Genomic DNA, 19,945 nt, shown 5'->3' with positions numbered 1-19,945 from the left:
CACATAATGTACTATTTTTCTTGGAAATTCAACAAGATGCAATAATGATTTGTTGTGTCATCCTGAAGATCTCGTCGAGCTGATTAATTTGACACTTTGTTTAAGAAATTTGGTCCTCATTTGCCGAAGTTATCGAGCTTCAAATTTTGAAAAGTCACAAAAGTTGTGTGTTTGACCACATATTTTACTATTTTTCTTGGAAATTGAACAAGATGCAATAATGATTTATTGTGACATCCGAAAGATCTCGTCGAGCTGATTAATTTGACACTTTATTTAACAAATTTGGTCCTCATTTGCCGAAGTTATCGAGCTTCAAAGTTTGAAAAGTCACAAGAGTTGTGTGTTTGAGCACATAATGTACTATTTTTCTTAGAAATTCAACAAGATGCAATCATGATTTGATTCGACATCCTGAAGATCTCGTCGAGCTGATTAATTTGACACTTTGTTTAAGAAATTTGGTCCTCATTTGCCGAAGTTATCGAGCTTTAAATTTTGAAAAGTCACAAAAGTTGTGTGTTTGAGCACATATTGTACTATTTTTCTTGGAAATTCAACTAAATGCAATAATGATTTATTGTGACATCCGAAAGATCTCGTCGAGCTGATTAATTTGACACTTTGTTTAACAAATTTGGTCTTCATTTGCCGCAGTTATCGAGCTTCAAAGTTTGAAAAGTCACAAGAGTTGTGTGTTTGAGCACATAATGTACTATTTTTCTTGGAAATTCAACAAGATGCAATAATGATTTGTTGTGTCATCCTGAAGATCTCATCGAGCTGATTAATTTGACACTTTATTTAACAAATTTGGTCCTCATTTGCCGAAGTTATCGAGCTTCAAAATTTGAAAAGTCACAAAAGTCTTGTGTTTGAGCACATATTGTACTATTTTTCTTGGAAATTGAACAAGATGCAATCATGATGTGTTATGACATCTTAAAGATGTCGTCGAGCTGATTAATTTGACACTTTATTTATCAAATTTGGTCCTCATTTGCCGAAGTTATCGAGCTTCAAAGTTTGAAAAGTCACAAGAGTTGTGTGTTTGAGCACATATTGTACTATTTTCCTTGGAAATTCAACAAGATGCAATAATGATTTATTGTGACATCCGAAAGATCTCGTCGAGCTGATTAATTTGACACTTTGTTTAACAAATTTGGTCTTCATTTGCCGAAGTTATCGAGCTTCAAAGTTTGAATAGTCACAAAAGTTGTGTGTTTGAGCACATAATGTACTATTTTTCTTGGAAATTCAACAAGATGCAATAATGATTTATTGTAACACCCGAAAGATCTCGTCGAGCTGATTAATTTGACACTTTGTTTAACAAATTTGGTCTTCATTTGCCGAAGTTATCGAGCTTCAAAGTTTGAAAAGTCACAAGAGTTGTGTGTTTGAGCACATAATGTACTATTTTTCTTGGAAATTCAACAAGATGCAATAATGATTTGTTGTGTCATCCTGAAGATCTCATCGAGCTGATTAATTTGACACTTTATTTAACAAATTTGGTCCTCATTTGCCGAAGTTATCGAGCTTCAAAGTTTGAAAAGTCACAAAAGTTGTGTGTTTGAGCACATATTGTACTATTTTTCTTGGAAATTCAACAAGATGCAATCATGATTTGATGCGACATCCTGAAGATCTCGTCGAGCTGATTAATTTGACACTTTGTTTAAGAAATTTGGTCCTCATTTGCCGAAGTTATCGAGCTTCAAAGTTTGAAAAGTCACAAGAGTTGTGTGTTTGAGCACATATTGTACTATTTTTCTTGGAAATTCAACAAGATGCAATAATGATTTATTGTGACATCCGAAAGATCTCGTCGAGCTGATTAATTTGACACTTTGTTTAAGAAATTTGGTCCTCATTTGCCGAAGTTATCGAGCTTCAAAGTTTGAAAGTCACAAGAGTTGTGTGTTTGAGCACATATTGTACTATTTTTCTTGGAAATTCAACAAAATGCGATAATGATTTATTGTAACACCCGAAAGACCTCGTCGAGCTGATTAATTTGACACATTGTTTAACTAATTTGGTCCTCATTTGCCGAAGTTATCGAGCTTCAAAGTTTGAAAAGTCACTAAAGTTGTGTGTTTGAGCAAATAATGTACTATTTTTCTTGGAAATTCAACAAGATGCAATCATGATTTGATGCGACATCCTGAAGATCTCGTGGAGCTGATTAATTTGACACTTTGTTTAACTAATTTGGTCCTCATTTGCCGAAGTTATCGAGCTTCAAAGTTTGAAAAGTCACAAAAGTTGTGTGTTTGAGCACATAATGTACTATTGTTCTTGGAAATTCAACAAGATGCAATAATGATTTGTTGTGACATCCTGAAGATCTCGGCGAGCTGATTAATTTGACACTTTGTTTAAGAAATTTGGTCCTCATTTGCCGAAGTTATCGAGCTTCAAAGTTTGAATAGTCACAAAAGTTGTGTGTTTGAGCACATAATGTACTATTTTTCTTGGAAATTCAACATGATGCAATCATGATTTGATTCGACATCCTGAAGATCTCGTCGAGCTGATTAATTTGACACTTTGTTTAAGAAATTTGGTCATCATTTGCCGAAGTTATCGAGCTTCAAATTTTGAAAAGTCACAAAAGTTGTGTGTTTGAGCACATATTGTACTATTTTTCTTGGAAATTCAACAAAATGCGATAATGATTTATTGTAACACCCGAAAGATCTCGTCGAGCTGATTAATTTGACACTTTGTTTAACAAATTTGGTCTTCATTTGCCGAAGTTATCGAGCTTCAAAGTTTGAATAATCACAAAAGTTGTGTGTTTGAGCACATAATGTACTATTTTTCTTGGAAATTCAACAAAATGCGATAATGATTTATTGTAACACCCGAAAGACCTCGTCGAGCTGATTAATTTGACACTTTGTTTAAGAAATTTGGTCCTCATTTGCCGAAGTTATCGAGCTTCAAATTTTGAAAAGTCACAAAAGTTGTGTGTTTGACCACATATTTTACTATTTTTCTTGGAAATTGAACAAGATGCAATAATGATTTATTGTGACATCCGAAAGATCTCGTCGAGCTGATTAATTTGACACTTTATTTAACAAATTTGGTCCTCATTTGCCGAAGTTATCGAGCTTCAAAGTTTGAAAAGTCACAAGAGTTGTGTGTTTGAGCACATAATGTACTATTTTTCTTAGAAATTCAACAAGATGCAATCATGATTTGATTCGACATCCTGAAGATCTCGTCGAGCTGATTAATTTGACACTTTGTTTAACAAATTTGGTCTTCATTTGCCGAAGTTATCGAGCTTCAAAGTTTGAATAGTCACAAAAGTTGTGTGTTTGAGCACATAATGTACTATTTTTCTTGGAAATTCAACAAGATGCAATAATGATTTGTTGTGTCATCCTGAAGATCTCGTCGAGCTGATTAATTTGACACTTTGTTTAAGAAATTTGGTCCTCATTTGCCGAAGTTATCGAGCTTCAAATTTTGAAAAGTCACAAAAGTTGTGTGTTTGACCACATATTTTACTATTTTTCTTGGAAATTGAACAAGATGCAATAATGATTTATTGTGACATCCGAAAGATCTCGTCGAGCTGATTAATTTGACACTTTATTTAACAAATTTGGTCCTCATTTGCCGAAGTTATCGAGCTTCAAAGTTTGAAAAGTCACAAGAGTTGTGTGTTTGAGCACATAATGTACTATTTTTCTTAGAAATTCAACAAGATGCAATCATGATTTGATTCGACATCCTGAAGATCTCGTCGAGCTGATTAATTTGACACTTTGTTTAAGAAATTTGGTCCTCATTTGCCGAAGTTATCGAGCTTTAAATTTTGAAAAGTCACAAAAGTTGTGTGTTTGAGCACATATTGTACTATTTTTCTTGGAAATTCAACTAAATGCAATAATGATTTATTGTGACATCCGAAAGATCTCGTCGAGCTGATTAATTTGACACTTTATTTAACAAATTTGATCTTCATTTGCCGCAGTTATCGAGCTTCAAAGTTTGAAAAGTCACAAGAGTTGTGTGTTTGAGCACATAATGTACTATTTTTCTTAGAAATTCAACAAGATGCAATCATGATTTGATTCGACATCCTGAAGATCTCGTCGAGCTGATTAATTTGACACTTTGTTTAAGAAATTTGGTCCTCATTTGCCGAAGTTATCGAGCTTTAAATTTTGAAAAGTCACAAAAGTTGTGTGTTTGAGCACATATTGTACTATTTTTCTTGGAAATTCAACTAAATGCAATAATGATTTATTGTGACATCCGAAAGATCTCGTCGAGCTGATTAATTTGACACTTTGTTTAACAAATTTGGTCTTCATTTGCCGCAGTTATCGAGCTTCAAAGTTTGAAAAGTCACAAGAGTTGTGTGTTTGAGCACATAATGTACTATTTTTCTTGGAAATTCAACAAGATGCAATAATGATTTGTTGTGTCATCCTGAAGATCTCATCGAGCTGATTAATTTGACACTTTATTTAACAAATTTGGTCCTCATTTGCCGAAGTTATCGAGCTTCAAAATTTGAAAAGTCACAAAAGTTTTGTGTTTGAGCACATATTGTACTATTTTTCTTGGAAATTGAACAAGATGCAATCATGATGTGTTATGACATCTTAAAGATGTCGTCGAGCTGATTAATTTGACACTTTGTTTAACAAATTTGGTCTTCATTTGCCGAAGTTATCGAGCTTCAAAGTTTGAAAAGTCACAAAAGTTGTGTGTTTGAGCACATAATGTACTATTGTTCTTGGAAATTCAACAACATGCAATAATGATTTGTTGTGACATCCTGAAGATCTCGGCGAGCTGATTAATTTGACACTTTGTTTGAGAAATTTGGTCCTCATTTGCCGAAGTTATCGGGCTTCAAAGTTTGAAAAGTCACAAAAGTTGTGTGTTTGAGCACATATTGTACTATTTTTCTTGGAAATTCAACAAAATGCGATAATGATTTATTGTAACACCCGAAAGATCTCGTCGAGCTGATTAATTTGACACTTTGTTTAACAAATTTGGTCTTCATTTGCCGAAGTTATCGAGCTTCAAAGTTTGAATAATCACAAAAGTTGTGTGTTTGAGCACATAATGTACTATTTTTCTTGGAAATTCAACAAAATGCGATAATGATTTATTGTAACACCCGAAAGACCTCGTCGAGCTGATTAATTTGACACTTTGTTTAAGAAATTTGGTCCTCATTTGCCGAAGTTATCGAGCTTCAAATTTTGAAAAGTCACAAAAGTTGTGTGTTTGACCACATATTTTACTATTTTTCTTGGAAATTGAACAAGATGCAATAATGATTTATTGTGACATCCGAAAGATCTCGTCGAGCTGATTAATTTGACACTTTATTTAACAAATTTGGTCCTCATTTGCCGAAGTTATCGAGCTTCAAAGTTTGAAAAGTCACAAGAGTTGTGTGTTTGAGCACATAATGTACTATTTTTCTTAGAAATTCAACAAGATGCAATCATGATTTGATTCGACATCCTGAAGATCTCGTCGAGCTGATTAATTTGACACTTTGTTTAACAAATTTGGTCTTCATTTGCCGAAGTTATCGAGCTTCAAAGTTTGAATAGTCACAAAAGTTGTGTGTTTGAGCACATAATGTACTATTTTTCTTGGAAATTCAACAAGATGCAATAATGATTTGTTGTGTCATCCTGAAGATCTCGTCGAGCTGATTAATTTGACACTTTGTTTAAGAAATTTGGTCCTCATTTGCCGAAGTTATCGAGCTTCAAATTTTGAAAAGTCACAAAAGTTGTGTGTTTGACCACATATTTTACTATTTTTCTTGGAAATTGAACAAGATGCAATAATGATTTATTGTGACATCCGAAAGATCTCGTCGAGCTGATTAATTTGACACTTTATTTAACAAATTTGGTCCTCATTTGCCGAAGTTATCGAGCTTCAAAGTTTGAAAAGTCACAAGAGTTGTGTGTTTGAGCACATAATGTACTATTTTTCTTAGAAATTCAACAAGATGCAATCATGATTTGATTCGACATCCTGAAGATCTCGTCGAGCTGATTAATTTGACACTTTGTTTAAGAAATTTGGTCCTCATTTGCCGAAGTTATCGAGCTTTAAATTTTGAAAAGTCACAAAAGTTGTGTGTTTGAGCACATATTGTACTATTTTTCTTGGAAATTCAACTAAATGCAATAATGATTTATTGTGACATCCGAAAGATCTCGTCGAGCTGATTAATTTGACACTTTGTTTAACAAATTTGGTCTTCATTTGCCGCAGTTATCGAGCTTCAAAGTTTGAAAAGTCACAAGAGTTGTGTGTTTGAGCACATAATGTACTATTTTTCTTGGAAATTCAACAAGATGCAATAATGATTTGTTGTGTCATCCTGAAGATCTCATCGAGCTGATTAATTTGACACTTTATTTAACAAATTTGGTCCTCATTTGCCGAAGTTATCGAGCTTCAAAATTTGAAAAGTCACAAAAGTCTTGTGTTTGAGCACATATTGTACTATTTTTCTTGGAAATTGAACAAGATGCAATCATGATGTGTTATGACATCTTAAAGATGTCGTCGAGCTGATTAATTTGACACTTTATTTATCAAATTTGGTCCTCATTTGCCGAAGTTATCGAGCTTCAAAGTTTGAAAAGTCACAAGAGTTGTGTGTTTGAGCACATATTGTACTATTTTCCTTGGAAATTCAACAAGATGCAATAATGATTTATTGTGACATCCGAAAGATCTCGTCGAGCTGATTAATTTGACACTTTGTTTAACAAATTTGGTCTTCATTTGCCGAAGTTATCGAGCTTCAAAGTTTGAATAGTCACAAGAGTTGTGTGTTTGAGCACATAATGTACTATTTTTCTTGGAAATTCAACAAGATGCAATAATGATTTGTTGTGTCATCCTGAAGATCTCATCGAGCTGATTAATTTGACACTTTATTTAACAAATTTGGTCCTCATTTGCCGAAGTTATCGAGCTTCAAAGTTTGAAAAGTCACAAAAGTTGTGTGTTTGAGCACATATTGTACTATTTTTCTTGGAAATTCAACTAAATGCAATAATGATTTATTGTGACATCCGAAAGATCTCGTCGAGCTGATTAATTTGACACTTTGTTTAACAAATTTGGTCCTCATTTGCCGAAGTTATCGAGCTTCAAAGTTTGAAAAGTCACAAGAGTTGTGTGTTTGAGCACATAATGTACTATTTTTCTTGGAAATTCAACAAGATGCAATAATGATTTATTGTAACACCCGAAAGATCTCGTCGAGCTGATTAATTTGACACTTTGTTTAACAAATTTGGTCTTCATTTGCCGAAGTTATCGAGCTTCAAAGTTTGAAAAGTCACAAGAGTTGTGTGTTTGAGCACATAATGTACTATTTTTCTTGGAAATTCAACAAGATGCAATAATGATTTGTTGTGTCATCCTGAAGATCTCATCGAGCTGATTAATTTGACACTTTATTTAACAAATTTGGTCCTCATTTGCCGAAGTTATCGAGCTTCAAAGTTTGAAAAGTCACAAAAGTTGTGTGTTTGAGCACATATTGTACTATTTTTCTTGGAAATTCAACAAGATGCAATCATGATTTGATGCGACATCCTGAAGATCTCGTCGAGCTGATTAATTTGACACTTTGTTTAAGAAATTTGGTCCTCATTTGCCGAAGTTATCGAGCTTCAAAGTTTGAAAAGTCACAAGAGTTGTGTGTTTGAGCACATATTGTACTATTTTTCTTGGAAATTCAACAAGATGCAATAATGATTTATTGTGACATCCGAAAGATCTCGTCGAGCTGATTAATTTGACACTTTGTTTAAGAAATTTGGTCCTCATTTGCCGAAGTTATCGAGCTTCAAAGTTTGAAAGTCACAAGAGTTGTGTGTTTGAGCACATATTGTACTATTTTTCTTGGAAATTCAACAAAATGCGATAATGATTTATTGTAACACCCGAAAGACCTCGTCGAGCTGATTAATTTGACACATTGTTTAACTAATTTGGTCCTCATTTGCCGAAGTTATCGAGCTTCAAAGTTTGAAAAGTCACTAAAGTTGTGTGTTTGAGCAAATAATGTACTATTTTTCTTGGAAATTCAACAAGATGCAATCATGATTTGATGCGACATCCTGAAGATCTCGTGGAGCTGATTAATTTGACACTTTGTTTAACTAATTTGGTCCTCATTTGCCGAAGTTATCGAGCTTCAAAGTTTGAAAAGTCACAAAAGTTGTGTGTTTGAGCACATAATGTACTATTGTTCTTGGAAATTCAACAAGATGCAATAATGATTTGTTGTGACATCCTGAAGATCTCGGCGAGCTGATTAATTTGACACTTTGTTTAAGAAATTTGGTCCTCATTTGCCGAAGTTATCGAGCTTCAAAGTTTGAATAGTCACAAAAGTTGTGTGTTTGAGCACATAATGTACTATTTTTCTTGGAAATTCAACATGATGCAATCATGATTTGATTCGACATCCTGAAGATCTCGTCGAGCTGATTAATTTGACACTTTGTTTAAGAAATTTGGTCATCATTTGCCGAAGTTATCGAGCTTCAAATTTTGAAAAGTCACAAAAGTTGTGTGTTTGAGCACATATTGTACTATTTTTCTTGGAAATTCAACAAAATGCGATAATGATTTATTGTAACACCCGAAAGATCTCGTCGAGCTGATTAATTTGACACTTTGTTTAACAAATTTGGTCTTCATTTGCCGAAGTTATCGAGCTTCAAAGTTTGAATAATCACAAAAGTTGTGTGTTTGAGCACATAATGTACTATTTTTCTTGGAAATTCAACAAAATGCGATAATGATTTATTGTAACACCCGAAAGACCTCGTCGAGCTGATTAATTTGACACTTTGTTTAAGAAATTTGGTCCTCATTTGCCGAAGTTATCGAGCTTCAAATTTTGAAAAGTCACAAAAGTTGTGTGTTTGACCACATATTTTACTATTTTTCTTGGAAATTGAACAAGATGCAATAATGATTTATTGTGACATCCGAAAGATCTCGTCGAGCTGATTAATTTGACACTTTATTTAACAAATTTGGTCCTCATTTGCCGAAGTTATCGAGCTTCAAAGTTTGAAAAGTCACAAGAGTTGTGTGTTTGAGCACATAATGTACTATTTTTCTTAGAAATTCAACAAGATGCAATCATGATTTGATTCGACATCCTGAAGATCTCGTCGAGCTGATTAATTTGACACTTTGTTTAACAAATTTGGTCTTCATTTGCCGAAGTTATCGAGCTTCAAAGTTTGAATAGTCACAAAAGTTGTGTGTTTGAGCACATAATGTACTATTTTTCTTGGAAATTCAACAAGATGCAATAATGATTTGTTGTGTCATCCTGAAGATCTCGTCGAGCTGATTAATTTGACACTTTGTTTAAGAAATTTGGTCCTCATTTGCCGAAGTTATCGAGCTTCAAATTTTGAAAAGTCACAAAAGTTGTGTGTTTGACCACATATTTTACTATTTTTCTTGGAAATTGAACAAGATGCAATAATGATTTATTGTGACATCCGAAAGATCTCGTCGAGCTGATTAATTTGACACTTTATTTAACAAATTTGGTCCTCATTTGCCGAAGTTATCGAGCTTCAAAGTTTGAAAAGTCACAAGAGTTGTGTGTTTGAGCACATAATGTACTATTTTTCTTAGAAATTCAACAAGATGCAATCATGATTTGATTCGACATCCTGAAGATCTCGTCGAGCTGATTAATTTGACACTTTGTTTAAGAAATTTGGTCCTCATTTGCCGAAGTTATCGAGCTTTAAATTTTGAAAAGTCACAAAAGTTGTGTGTTTGAGCACATATTGTACTATTTTTCTTGGAAATTCAACTAAATGCAATAATGATTTATTGTGACATCCGAAAGATCTCGTCGAGCTGATTAATTTGACACTTTGTTTAACAAATTTGGTCTTCATTTGCCGCAGTTATCGAGCTTCAAAGTTTGAAAAGTCACAAGAGTTGTGTGTTTGAGCACATAATGTACTATTTTTCTTGGAAATTCAACAAGATGCAATAATGATTTGTTGTGTCATCCTGAAGATCTCATCGAGCTGATTAATTTGACACTTTATTTAACAAATTTGGTCCTCATTTGCCGAAGTTATCGAGCTTCAAAATTTGAAAAGTCACAAAAGTCTTGTGTTTGAGCACATATTGTACTATTTTTCTTGGAAATTGAACAAGATGCAATCATGATGTGTTATGACATCTTAAAGATGTCGTCGAGCTGATTAATTTGACACTTTATTTATCAAATTTGGTCCTCATTTGCCGAAGTTATCGAGCTTCAAAGTTTGAAAAGTCACAAGAGTTGTGTGTTTGAGCACATATTGTACTATTTTCCTTGGAAATTCAACAAGATGCAATAATGATTTATTGTGACATCCGAAAGATCTCGTCGAGCTGATTAATTTGACACTTTGTTTAACAAATTTGGTCTTCATTTGCCGAAGTTATCGAGCTTCAAAGTTTGAATAGTCACAAGAGTTGTGTGTTTGAGCACATAATGTACTATTTTTCTTGGAAATTCAACAAGATGCAATAATGATTTGTTGTGTCATCCTGAAGATCTCATCGAGCTGATTAATTTGACACTTTATTTAACAAATTTGGTCCTCATTTGCCGAAGTTATCGAGCTTCAAAGTTTGAAAAGTCACAAAAGTTGTGTGTTTGAGCACATATTGTACTATTTTTCTTGGAAATTCAACTAAATGCAATAATGATTTATTGTGACATCCGAAAGATCTCGTCGAGCTGATTAATTTGACACTTTGTTTAACAAATTTGGTCCTCATTTGCCGAAGTTATCGAGCTTCAAAGTTTGAAAAGTCACAAGAGTTGTGTGTTTGAGCACATAATGTACTATTTTTCTTGGAAATTCAACAAGATGCAATAATGATTTATTGTAACACCCGAAAGATCTCGTCGAGCTGATTAATTTGACACTTTGTTTAACAAATTTGGTCTTCATTTGCCGAAGTTATCGAGCTTCAAAGTTTGAAAAGTCACAAGAGTTGTGTGTTTGAGCACATAATGTACTATTTTTCTTGGAAATTCAACAAGATGCAATAATGATTTGTTGTGTCATCCTGAAGATCTCATCGAGCTGATTAATTTGACACTTTATTTAACAAATTTGGTCCTCATTTGCCGAAGTTATCGAGCTTCAAAGTTTGAAAAGTCACAAAAGTTGTGTGTTTGAGCACATATTGTACTATTTTTCTTGGAAATTCAACAAGATGCAATCATGATTTGATGCGACATCCTGAAGATCTCGTCGAGCTGATTAATTTGACACTTTGTTTAAGAAATTTGGTCCTCATTTGCCGAAGTTATCGAGCTTCAAAGTTTGAAAAGTCACAAGAGTTGTGTGTTTGAGCACATATTGTACTATTTTTCTTGGAAATTCAACAAGATGCAATAATGATTTATTGTGACATCCGAAAGATCTCGTCGAGCTGATTAATTTGACACTTTGTTTAAGAAATTTGGTCCTCATTTGCCGAAGTTATCGAGCTTCAAAGTTTGAAAGTCACAAGAGTTGTGTGTTTGAGCACATATTGTACTATTTTTCTTGGAAATTCAACAAAATGCGATAATGATTTATTGTAACACCCGAAAGACCTCGTCGAGCTGATTAATTTGACACATTGTTTAACTAATTTGGTCCTCATTTGCCGAAGTTATCGAGCTTCAAAGTTTGAAAAGTCACTAAAGTTATGTGTTTGAGCAAATAATGTACTATTTTTCTTGGAAATTCAACAAGATGCAATCATGATTTGATGCGACATCCTGAAGATCTCGTGGAGCTGATTAATTTGACACTTTGTTTAACTAATTTGGTCCTCATTTGCCGAAGTTATCGAGCTTCAAAGTTTGAAAAGTCACAAAAGTTGTGTGTTTGAGCACATAATGTACTATTGTTCTTGGAAATTCAACAAGATGCAATAATGATTTGTTGTGACATCCTGAAGATCTCGGCGAGCTGATTAATTTGACACTTTGTTTAAGAAATTTGGTCCTCATTTGCCGAAGTTATCGAGCTTCAAAGTTTGAATAGTCACAAAAGTTGTGTGTTTGAGCACATAATGTACTATTTTTCTTGGAAATTCAACATGATGCAATCATGATTTGATTCGACATCCTGAAGATCTCGTCGAGCTGATTAATTTGACACTTTGTTTAAGAAATTTGGTCATCATTTGCCGAAGTTATCGAGCTTCAAATTTTGAAAAGTCACAAAAGTTGTGTGTTTGAGCACATATTGTACTATTTTTCTTGGAAATTCAACAAAATGCGATAATGATTTATTGTAACACCCGAAAGATCTCGTCGAGCTGATTAATTTGACACTTTGTTTAACAAATTTGGTCTTCATTTGCCGAAGTTATCGAGCTTCAAAGTTTGAATAATCACAAAAGTTGTGTGTTTGAGCACATAATGTACTATTTTTCTTGGAAATTCAACAAAATGCGATAATGATTTATTGTAACACCCGAAAGACCTCGTCGAGCTGATTAATTTGACACTTTGTTTAAGAAATTTGGTCCTCATTTGCCGAAGTTATCGAGCTTCAAATTTTGAAAAGTCACAAAAGTTGTGTGTTTGACCACATATTTTACTATTTTTCTTGGAAATTGAACAAGATGCAATAATGATTTATTGTGACATCCGAAAGATCTCGTCGAGCTGATTAATTTGACACTTTATTTAACAAATTTGGTCCTCATTTGCCGAAGTTATCGAGCTTCAAAGTTTGAAAAGTCACAAGAGTTGTGTGTTTGAGCACATAATGTACTATTTTTCTTAGAAATTCAACAAGATGCAATCATGATTTGATTCGACATCCTGAAGATCTCGTCGAGCTGATTAATTTGACACTTTGTTTAACAAATTTGGTCTTCATTTGCCGAAGTTATCGAGCTTCAAAGTTTGAATAGTCACAAAAGTTGTGTGTTTGAGCACATAATGTACTATTTTTCTTGGAAATTCAACAAGATGCAATAATGATTTGTTGTGTCATCCTGAAGATCTCGTCGAGCTGATTAATTTGACACTTTGTTTAAGAAATTTGGTCCTCATTTGCCGAAGTTATCGAGCTTCAAATTTTGAAAAGTCACAAAAGTTGTGTGTTTGACCACATATTTTACTATTTTTCTTGGAAATTGAACAAGATGCAATAATGATTTATTGTGACATCCGAAAGATCTCGTCGAGCTGATTAATTTGACACTTTATTTAACAAATTTGGTCCTCATTTGCCGAAGTTATCGAGCTTCAAAGTTTGAAAAGTCACAAGAGTTGTGTGTTTGAGCACATAATGTACTATTTTTCTTAGAAATTCAACAAGATGCAATCATGATTTGATTCGACATCCTGAAGATCTCGTCGAGCTGATTAATTTGACACTTTGTTTAAGAAATTTGGTCCTCATTTGCCGAAGTTATCGAGCTTTAAATTTTGAAAAGTCACAAAAGTTGTGTGTTTGAGCACATATTGTACTATTTTTCTTGGAAATTCAACTAAATGCAATAATGATTTATTGTGACATCCGAAAGATCTCGTCGAGCTGATTAATTTGACACTTTGTTTAACAAATTTGGTCTTCATTTGCCGCAGTTATCGAGCTTCAAAGTTTGAAAAGTCACAAGAGTTGTGTGTTTGAGCACATAATGTACTATTTTTCTTGGAAATTCAACAAGATGCAATAATGATTTGTTGTGTCATCCTGAAGATCTCATCGAGCTGATTAATTTGACACTTTATTTAACAAATTTGGTCCTCATTTGCCGAAGTTATCGAGCTTCAAAATTTGAAAAGTCACAAGAGTTGTGTGTTTGAGCACATAATGTACTATTTTTCTTGGAAATTGAACAAGATGCAATCATGATGTGTTATGACATCTTAAAGATGTCGTCGAGCTGATTAATTTGACACTTTGTTTAACAAATTTGGTCTTCATTTGCCGAAGTTATCGAGCTTCAAAGTTTGAAAAGTCACAAAAGTTGTGTGTTTGAGCACATAATGTACTATTGTTCTTGGAAATTCAACAACATGCAATAATGATTTGTTGTGACATCCTGAAGATCTCGGCGAGCTGATTAATTTGACACTTTGTTTAAGAAATTTGGTCCTCATTTGCCGAAGTTATCGAGCTTCAAAGTTTGAAAAGTCACAAGAGTTGTGTGTTTGAGCACATAATGTACTATTTTTCTTAGAAATTCAACAAGATGCAATCATGATTTGATTCGACATCCTGAAGATCTCGTCGAGCTGATTAATTTGACACTTTGTTTAACAAATTTGGTCTTCATTTGCCGAAGTTATCGAGCTTCAAAGTTTGAATAGTCACAAAAGTTGTGTGTTTGAGCACATAATGTACTATTTTTCTTGGAAATTCAACAAGATGCAATAATGATTTGTTGTGTCATCCTGAAGATCTCGTCGAGCTGATTAATTTGACACTTTGTTTAAGAAATTTGGTCCTCATTTGCCGAAGTTATCGAGCTTCAAATTTTGAAAAGTCACAAAAGTTGTGTGTTTGAGCACATATTGTACTATTTTTCTTGGAAATTCAACAAAATGCGATAATGATTTATTGTAACACCCGAAAGATCTCGTCGAGCTGATTAATTTGACACTTTGTTTAACAAATTTGGTCTTCATTTGCCGAAGTTATCGAGCTTCAAAGTTTGAATAATCACAAAAGTTGTGTGTTTGAGCACATAATGTACTATTTTTCTTGGAAATTCAACAAGATGCAATAATGATTTGTTGTGTCATCCTGAAGATCTCGTCGAGCTGATTAATTTGACACTTTGTTTAAGAAATTTGGTCCTCATTTGCCGAAGTTATCGAGCTTCAAATTTTGAAAAGTCACAAAAGTTGTGTGTTTGACCACATATTTTACTATTTTTCTTGGAAATTGAACAAGATGCAATAATGATTTATTGTGACATCCGAAAGATCTCGTCGAGCTGATTAATTTGACACTTTATTTAACAAATTTGGTCCTCATTTGCCGAAGTTATCGAGCTTCAAAGTTTGAAAAGTCACAAGAGTTGTGTGTTTGAGCACATAATGTACTATTTTTCTTAGAAATTCAACTAAATGCAATAATGATTTATTGTGACATCCGAAAGATCTCGTCGAGCTAATTAATTTGACACTTTGTTTAACAAATTTGGTCCTCATTTGCCGAAGTTATCGAGCTTCAAAGTTTGAAAAGTCACAAGAGTTGTGTGTTTGAGCACATAATGTACTATTTTTCTTGGAAATTCAACAAGATGCAATCATGATTTGATGCGACATCCTGAAGATCTCGTCGAGCTGATTAATTTGACACTTTGTTTAACAAATTTGGTCTTCATTTGCCGAAGTTATCGAGCTTCAAAGTTTGAAAAGTCACTAAAGTTGTGTGTTTGAGCAAATAATGTACTATTTTTCTTGGAAATTCAACAAGATGCAATCATGATTTGATGCGACATCCTGAAGATCTCGTCGAGCTGATTAATTTGACACTTTATTTATCAAATTTGGTCCTCATTTGCCGAAGTTATCGAGCTTCAAAGTTTGAAAAGTCACAAGAGTTGTGTGTTTGAGCACATATTGTACTATTTTCCTTGGAAATTCAACAAGATGCAATAATGATTTATTGTGACATCCGAAAGATCTCGTCGAGCTGATTAATTTGACACTTTGTTTAACAAATTTGGTCTTCATTTGCCGAAGTTATCGAGCTTCAAAGTTTGAATAGTCACAAAAGTTGTGTGTTTGAGCACATAATGTACTATTTTTCTTGGAAATTCAACAAGATGCAATAATGATTTATTGTAACACCCGAAAGACCTCGTCGAGCTGATTAATTTGACACTTTGTTTAACAAATTTGGTCTTCATTTGCCGAAGTTATCGAGCTTCAAAGTTTGAAAAGTCACAAGAGTTGTGTGTTTGAGCACATAATGTACTATTTTTCTTGGAAATTCAACAAGATGCAATCATGATTTGATTCGACATCCTGAAGATCTCGTCGAGCTGATTAATTTGACACTTTGTTTAAGAAATTTGGTCCTCATTTGCCGAAGTTATCGAGCTTTAAATTTTGAAAAGTCACAAAAGTTGTGTGTTTGAGCACATATTGTACTATTTTTCTTGGAAATTCAACTAAATGCAATAATGATTTATTGTGACATCCGAAAGATCTCGTCGAGCTGATTAATTTGACACTTTGTTTAACAAATTTGGTCTTCATTTGCCGCAGTTATCGAGCTTCAAAGTTTGAAAAGTCACAAGAGTTGTGTGTTTGAGCACATAATGTACTATTTTTCTTGGAAATTCAACAAGATGCATTAATGATTTGTTGTGTCATCCTGAAGATCTCATCGAGCTGATTAATTTGACACTTTATTTAACAAATTTGGTCCTCATTTGCCGAAGTTATCGAGCTTCAAAATTTGAAAAGTCACAAAAGTCTTGTGTTTGAGCACATATTGTACTATTTTTCTTGGAAATTGAACAAGATGCAATCATGATGTGTTATGACATCTTAAAGATGTCGTCGAGCTGATTAATTTGACACTTTGTTTAACAAATTTGGTCTTCATTTGCCGAAGTTATCGAGCTTCAAAGTTTGAAAAGTCACAAAAGTTGTGTGTTTGAGCACATAATGTACTATTGTTCTTGGAAATTCAACAACATGCAATAATGATTTGTTGTGACATCCTGAAGATCTCGGCGAGCTGATTAATTTGACACTTTGTTTAAGAAATTTGGTCCTCATTTGCCGAAGTTATCGAGCTTCAAAATTTGAAAAGTCACAAGAGTTGTGTGTTTGAGCACATAATGTACTATTTTTCTTAGAAATTCAACAAGATGCAATCATGATTTGATTCGACATCCTGAAGATCTCGTCGAGCTGATTAATTTGACACTTTGTTTAACAAATTTGGTCTTCATTTGCCGAAGTTATCGAGCTTCAAAGTTTGAATAGTCACAAAAGTTGTGTGTTTGAGCACATAATGTACTATTTTTCTTGGAAATTCAACAAGATGCAATAATGATTTGTTGTGTCATCCTGAAGATCTCGTCGAGCTGATTAATTTGACACTTTGTTTAAGAAATTTGGTCCTCATTTGCCGAAGTTATCGAGCTTCAAATTTTGAAAAGTCACAAAAGTTGTGTGTTTGAGCACATATTGTACTATTTTTCTTGGAAATTCAACAAAATGCGATAATGATTTATTGTAACACCCGAAAGATCTCGTCGAGCTGATTAATTTGACACTTTGTTTAACAAATTTGGTCTTCATTTGCCGAAGTTATCGAGCTTCAAAGTTTGAATAATCACAAAAGTTGTGTGTTTGAGCACATAATGTACTATTTTTCTTGGAAATTCAACAAGATGCAATAATGATTTGTTGTGTCATCCTGAAGATCTCGTCGAGCTGATTAATTTGACACTTTGTTTAAGAAATTTGGTCCTCATTTGCCGAAGTTATCGAGCTTCAAATTTTGAAAAGTCACAAAAGTTGTGTGTTTGACCACATATTTTACTATTTTTCTTGGAAATTGAACAAGATGCAATAATGATTTATTGTGACATCCGAAAGATCTCGTCGAGCTGATTAATTTGACACTTTATTTAACAAATTTGGTCCTCATTTGCCGAAGTTATCGAGCTTCAAAGTTTGAAAAGTCACAAGAGTTGTGTGTTTGAGCACATAATGTACTATTTTTCTTAGAAATTCAACTAAATGCAATAATGATTTATTGTGACATCCGAAAGATCTCGTCGAGCTAATTAATTTGACACTTTGTTTAACAAATTTGGTCCTCATTTGCCGAAGTTATCGAGCTTCAAAGTTTGAAAAGTCACAAGAGTTGTGTGTTTGAGCACATAATGTACTATTTTTCTTGGAAATTCAACAAGATGCAATCATGATTTGATGCGACATCCTGAAGATCTCGTCGAGCTGATTAATTTGACACTTTGTTTAACAAATTTGGTCTTCATTTGCCGAAGTTATCGAGCTTCAAAGTTTGAAAAGTCACTAAAGTTGTGTGTTTGAGCAAATAATGTACTATTTTTCTTGGAAATTCAACAAGATGCAATCATGATTTGATGCGACATCCTGAAGATCTCGTCGAGCTGATTAATTTGACACTTTATTTATCAAATTTGGTCCTCATTTGCCGAAGTTATCGAGCTTCAAAGTTTGAAAAGTCACAAGAGTTGTGTGTTTGAGCACATATTGTACTATTTTCCTTGGAAATTCAACAAGATGCAATAATGATTTATTGTGACATCCGAAAGATCTCGTCGAGCTGATTAATTTGACACTTTGTTTAACAAATTTGGTCTTCATTTGCCGAAGTTATCGAGCTTCAAAGTTTGAATAGTCACAAAAGTTGTGTGTTTGAGCACATAATGTACTATTTTTCTTGGAAATTCAACAAGATGCAATAATGATTTATTGTAACACCCGAAAGACCTCGTCGAGCTGATTAATTTGACACTTTATTTAACAAATTTGGTCCTCATTTGCCGAAGTTATCGAGCTTCAAAGTTTGAAAAGTCACAAGAGTTGTGTGTTTGAGCACATAATGTACTATTTTTCTTGGAAATTCAACAAGATGCAATCATGATTTGATGCGACATCCTGAAGATCTCGTCGAGCTGATTAATTTGACACTTTGTTTAACAAATTTGGTCTTCATTTGCCGAAGTTATCGAGCTTCAAAGTTTGAAAAGTCACTAAAGTTGTGTGTTTGAGCAAATAATGTACTATTTTTCTTGGAAATTCAACAAGATGCAATCATGATTTGATGCGACATCCTGAAGATCTCGTCGAGCTGATTAATTTGACACTTTGTTTAAGAAATTTGGTCCTCATTTGCCGAAGTTATCGAGCTTCAAAGTTTGAAAAGTCACAAGAGTTGTGTGTTTGAGGACTTAATGTACAATTTTTCTTGTAAATTCAACAAGATTCAGTCATGATGTGTTGTGGCATCTTAAACATCTCGTGGAGCTGATTAATTTGACACTTTGTTTAAGAAATTTGGTCCTCATTTGCCGAAGTTATCGAGCTTCAAAGTTTGAAAAGTCACAAGAGTTGTGTGTTTGAGCACATATTGTACTATTTTCCTTGGAAATTCAACAAGATGCAATAATGATTTATTGTGACATCCGAAAGATCTCGTCGAGCTGATTAATTTGACACTTTGTTTAAGAAATTTGGTCCTCATTTGCCGAAGTTATCGAGCTTCAAAGTTTGAAAAGTCACAAGAGTTGTGTGTTTGAGCACATATTGTACTATTTTTCTTGGAAATTCAACAAAATGCGATAATGATTTATTGTAACACCCGAAAGACCTCGTCGAGCTGATTAATTTGACACATTGTTTAACTAATTTGGTCCTCATTTGCCGAAGTTATCGAGCTTCAAAGTTTGAAAAGTCACTAAAGTTGTGTGTTTGAGCAAATAATGTACTATTTTTCTTGGAAATTCAACAAGATGCAATCATGATTTGATGCGACATCCTGAAGATCTCGTGGAGCTGATTAATTTGACACTTTGTTTAACTAATTTGGTCCTCATTTGCCGAAGTTATCGAGCTTCAAAGTTTGAAAAGTCACTAAAGTTGTGTGTTTGAGCAAATAATGTACTATTTTTCTTGGAAATTCAACAAGATGCAATCATGATTTGATGCGACATCCTGAAGATCTCGTGGAGCTGATTAATTTGACACTTTGTTTAACTAATTTGGTCCTCATTTGCCGAAGTTATCGAGCTTCAAAGTTTGAAAAGTCACTAAAGTTGTGTGTTTGAGCAAATAATGTACTATTTTTCTTGGAAATTCAACAAGATGCAATCATGATTTGATGCGACA

This window comes from Euwallacea fornicatus, unplaced genomic scaffold (assembly GCF_040115645.1).
Source record: "Euwallacea fornicatus isolate EFF26 unplaced genomic scaffold, ASM4011564v1 scaffold_41, whole genome shotgun sequence".
Lineage (NCBI taxonomy): Eukaryota > Metazoa > Arthropoda > Insecta > Coleoptera > Curculionidae > Euwallacea > Euwallacea fornicatus.
Note: the sequence above shows the minus strand (reverse complement) of the source record.